The 5,362-nt window shown below is 37.0% G+C and overlaps 1 long non-coding RNA gene across 1 annotated transcript; it reads right to left on the bottom strand.

Moving 5' to 3' along the window:
- Nucleotides 1-4,315: 4,315 nt before the first annotated feature.
- On the bottom strand, nucleotides 4,316-4,935 carry LOC149139624 (uncharacterized). The gene is made up of 3 exons (XR_016264131.1): nucleotides 4,864-4,935; nucleotides 4,611-4,674; nucleotides 4,316-4,533 (listed from the first exon to the last, which is right to left on the bottom strand). It is a non-coding gene; the product is annotated as an uncharacterized LOC149139624 (long non-coding RNA).
- Nucleotides 4,936-5,362: the final 427 nt, after the last annotated feature.

Here is a 5,362-nt window from a genome sequence, read left to right as displayed (position 1 = left end):
TGACTGCAGCTACACAGGTTGTTTGGTTGTAGGGGCTTCTCTCCGAGTTTGGTATTCAATATCCACTTCCGACTGTCATATGTTGTGACAATCAAGGGTCCATTCAGATATCAATTGATCTAGTTTAGAGGCAGAAGACCAAGCACATCGAGATTCACATGCATTACATCCGCGAGCTGATCTGTGACCGAGTCATATCATTGCAATACTGCCCCACTGAGTAGCAGGTTGTAGACATCTTCACCAAGTCTTTCACTGAAAAGAAATTTTCAAAACTGAGAGCTATGCTTGGAGTGGTGGAGACCACTGAGTAGGTCCTTCTAGCCACTTAGCCCTTTTTCATCTTTTTCTTCTTCTTTTTTGGGTTTGGGGGGGGGGGGGTCCCACGAGGTTTTTCCGCTTTTTTCATTTTATGAGGATCTTTTATTTATTGTACCTGAGAACCTAACATGGCATCTTGGTCGAGACTCAGTTTAGATAAGTGAGTTAAGATGAAGGGGGGGTGTTGGAATATAATCCTAACATCTACATTTATTTTTAGCCTAAGTATCCTTTCCTTAGCCACGTGCACTAAAAATCATGTTCACACGTGGTTGTTGGTAAACTAGCTCGATGGACCAACATTCCCTTGTTTTTTTCCTTTAAAGACTTAATATTATGGAAATATTGGTCCAACCACTTTCCTAAACCATTTAGACATCTAAGTGCATGTTTACACCTAACCACACCTCATCCACTTCAGTTATTTCAGGATTGGCGCCCCACATGAAGATTCCCCCTTAAATCAAGCGATTTGGTCCTCGAGACCATTTTAGCATGTTTTAAAGTTGTCTTCCTTGGGAAATGTGCCCCTCCTCATGATTTCCTCATGGCTGATAGTTGGCATAGGTTTTCTTGAGTCATTGTTGCTATTTTAGGCCTCCCTTTAGCTTTTCTTAGCCTTTTCTAGTTTTTTACTAGTTGTTTCCTAGTTTTCTAGATTCCACAATTTTTATATAACCACATCCCTTTGGAATTAGAAGTTTGGTTTCTCATGTATTATTATTGTTCATTAATTTAATACATTGATTTTATAGAACAAATTATTTCTCTCCTCTATTGAATATCAACAAATTACTTGTGTTTAATTTAACTAAAATTCTAGATCTATCAAAATTTCTACAGAAATTCTACAGTTATTTAAATATAATTGTGCTCCAAAGACAATTTTGAAAAATTATCATTGAAACACAATTATATTTAATTTTCCTACCTATAAATCCAACCAAACAAATTAAAACACAATTATATTTAATTTTCCTACATATGAATCCAACCAAACAAATAAAAAATCAATATCATTCAATTATTTTAAATTCTAAATATTTAATTATTTTAAATTCTACATGTTTAATCTCACATAAATATTATGGGAACCAAAGAAAAATACTTGTCATATATCCTTTTACCTATTTAATTCCATATAAACATTTCAAATAGGTACGCCATATTGTGGAGAGAATGTAAACCCAACGAAAAAAAACACGAAAATAATTGAATTGTAACTTCATAAAGATAATTCAATTATTTTAAACTTTACATATCTAAAATCGTAAAAATAAAATAAGATATTTTCCATATTCTTCCCACATGAGCCATTATCCCTCTTTTCAAAGAAGGTTAAATTTAACTTTCCAGAGAGCAATATCAAATTACCTACCACTACCTGTCCACTCCCTGGGTCAATGTGGAATCTACAAAGTGAAGAGTCATACCTCTCCATATGGTATTACGCCCTCTTTTATATCTAGTCATAGGAACTCACAATTGATAGTATATTGTTAAACGTAACTGGAGAATCAACGAACTCTCAACATAATATTTGAGACACATTGTTCTGCTAGATTGCTGAAATCCGAAATTTCAATTTCACAAGTTCTTCAACATTTTACAAACTTTCACAATTATATTGTACTAAGTACACAATATTAAAATTCCAGATGTTATTGATTGATAAATTGTTATAATTTCATCTACTGGTCCTCTTTCTAATAACTATATATTCATAGCGATGCAGTTCTATGTTAGGTAAGGTGGTTTATTACATAAAATAAGGACAAAGAGAAGAAAAAAAGTAAATGTAGTTGAAGTCAATTTTTTAAATTGTAAATTTAGCGATATCTGATGTGGATGGGACGGCATGATATTACGCTGATATTATGCTCCCCACCCGGGATCGACTCACCGAACATGTTCAGCTGTCGTCTATGACGCAGCTATTGTAATCTTCGGCCGATGTAATATATTGTGAATATTGTATATACCAGGATTAATATAGCTTCTTCAGAGGATCTGACCCCTCATTTAAAAAAAAACCAACGGACATTTTAATTGAATTTTTATATGAAATATGGTTGAAATCATAGTTACCAAGTTAAGTCGTACCAGCAAAAAAAATTCGGAAATTCACTAATTCGGTTCGATACAGCTAATAATTCATTAGTTTCCAATTCGGTACGATGCGCGCCACATGATTTTTGAATTTTTATATAAAATATGATTAAAATCATAGTTACCAAATTAAGTCGTACCAGCAAAAAAATTCGAAAATTCACTAATTCAGTTCGATACAACTAATAATTCGTTAGTTTCCAATTCGGTACGATGAGCGTTGCATGATTTTGGTCAAAGCTTTTCTATCCGCTTATGGTGAGCATCCGCTGCTCCCTCTGAGTTGACCAACAGTGTGGCTGTAGAACAATAAAATTGAACCTCGGTATGGTGTCCAAAACAACTCCACCACTGTAACACCCCTTGTGAAAAGTTAATGTTAGTAATTAGTGAAAGTAATTATTGAACACAGACTTTATTTTAAAATATATATAATCTTGTTATTAATTGTTATGTTAATGAAAGACAATTTGTGTTGGCACTATTTGAATTGAGTTATGATTAATCATGATTAAGTAACTGAGGAATCAGTTACATTGGAACCCTAACTACCTGAAGGTAGTTGAGACCCCAGAGGAAAAGGGGGAAAATGCCAAGTCTGGTTAGGATCAGATGGCAGAGAAAAGAAAAGAACATTCATGCTATGTCTGGTTAGGATCAGATGGCATAAGAGGAAAAGAGTTTCCTGTGCACGCTATGTCTGGTTAGGATCAGATAGCGTTTACTGGCGAGACCAGTGTTATTGCGGTCGAGTAGGACCTGCAAGTGCTTGGGGGTGGAAGGATAAAGAAGAGTTCTTCCTACGGACGGGTGGATTGACAAGCATTACAAGTAGGTTGCATACAAGAAACAGGTATGGCCTACTATGACTAAATTAATTTACTGTTCTGTGAGAAAAAGGGAAACAGTAGAGATTATTGTTTATTATTTCTGACTGAGAATAAAAAAAAAGAAAGAAACAAAACATTATTGCTGTAATGTAACAGACCGAAATGCATTCGTATTTGAAGAATAAAAACACAGTATCAAACCCTTGCATTTTATCTGGAAACAACAGTAAACACAAACCGAGCTATCAAGACCTTGATATCCAAGTAATGACTAGAAATACGAAGAGATAGGGCCGTAGACCCGCTGTATTTTACATGTCCAGAAATGAAAAATATACATTCTATACAAAAGCATCAACAGAAAATGAACATGCATTCTTGACAGGAGGCAGTGTTTCGTATCTACAGCATTATATCAAATCTTAAGGCGGACTGGTAAGTCTGGCAGTTAAATGAATAAGATATAACTAGGTCATTGTTTGCATATGATAAGGAAACGCTATTACAGATTAAACCCCGACCCGGATAGCCGTAGCTGGGAGTCGAAGAATCTCATAAAGTGAGAGTCGAACTCCTGTAATGATTGCATGCACGGCTATATGTATATATTTAACAAAACGCATCCCGACTATTATTTAAATCGACACTAATAGCATTCAAGATTGCATGATATTATGATTATATGCATTCTTAAACTGACTCTCTAGTAAACCCTCATATATGAAGCAGGACTAAGACTTATCCAAGGCGGCATTATGACATAATAAAATATAGTTAAACGAAGTTCAATAGGAAAATAGAAGTATCATAACGAGTGCCGCAATATCAACAGGAGTAAATCTCACAACCATAATGCGATACTACAAAACAAAGAGACTTCATAGCAGTATAATAATTGTTCTGTGAAATAAACTGTGCATATTAACTCGGAAAGCAGTAGATAACTCCGCCTGAGAGGACGGGTAAACAAAAGAAATTGAACCAGTTGAACATGAAGGGTTACCCTCCTCTTATACGAGAAATATTAAACTGTTAAAACAGAGTTAAAACCAGAACATGTTCACAACCAATGTCTGTAGGTAAGACAAGCCGAATGGCTTAGGATTAAAATATACAAGCTAAATAGACCCTGAACTAAATAATACAAGTTCATTGTGCTGTGTTCCCCAGCGTTGGTGTTCTGCCTGAGCACGGCAAGAAAACCCGAGCTTTCGCCAGAGAGAACCCTGGACCGTGCAGGGATCGAACCGAAATGAAATATACACAGTCATCCCTGTTCAAGGGAAGAGGGTTTCAGGCATGGTCTCGAATGAAGTAAATATGGAGAAGGCCGTCAGTAATGTCGCATACCTGTTAAGGGCAGCCTGCAGCCTGTAAGGACTCACTTGCTTCATTAATAGACAATAGCCATTACCTGAAACTTCAACCTACAAACGAGTTAGAACCCAAGAATGAAATGAAGGAACTGTATTAGACTGCAAATCAACGAACACAGAGTATACTCAAACTCGAAATCGCTGAGTCAAAGAGACTGTAACAAAGTAAACATTGTAATACCAGCAAGAGAATATTGCAGCGTCGTAAACCATAACCAGACGCATACCTGAGTCGACGTATAGCCATGACAGCAGCTGGAAGATGTAAGAATGTGCACAGGGTTACAGAGCTACAGCAATTCCCTTCCATGCCCAAATGAGAAAATTAGACTCCGACAGAAAGGGGACGGGTTTATAAACGCACCATAACTCTTACCGACTCGTGGCGAGATATTAACCCTTGATCTTCCATAATCCCTGAAGGCCGTTCGATAGCCGGTGTACATGGGAAACTCCTTTGGCGCGAAATCAACACTACCGAGGTGCCAGGCCGTAAAAGCTTCGAGCTCCGAGCGCACATGGCCAAGCACCATCATACCATCCATCTTACCAAATGGACGACGCGGAGGGAGACACCTGGTGTCCGATGCAAAAGCCGGATGGGTGTATTAAACACGGGAACTTCGGGATAAGGAAACTCCGGACGGATAGCTGTTGCCTTAAGACGCTAATCAAACTCTGTGCACTGTATGTGATCTAATGGTATTCAAAGTGGCGGATACATGT

Source organism: Pinus tabuliformis, chromosome X, assembly GCF_031772625.1.
Source record: "Pinus tabuliformis cultivar Carrire ecotype Pingquan chromosome X, CPIR1, whole genome shotgun sequence".
Taxonomy (NCBI): Eukaryota; Viridiplantae; Streptophyta; class Pinopsida; order Pinales; family Pinaceae; genus Pinus; species Pinus tabuliformis.
The sequence above is the reverse complement of the archived record's forward strand: the minus strand, read 5'-3'. Positions and strand labels throughout refer to the sequence as shown.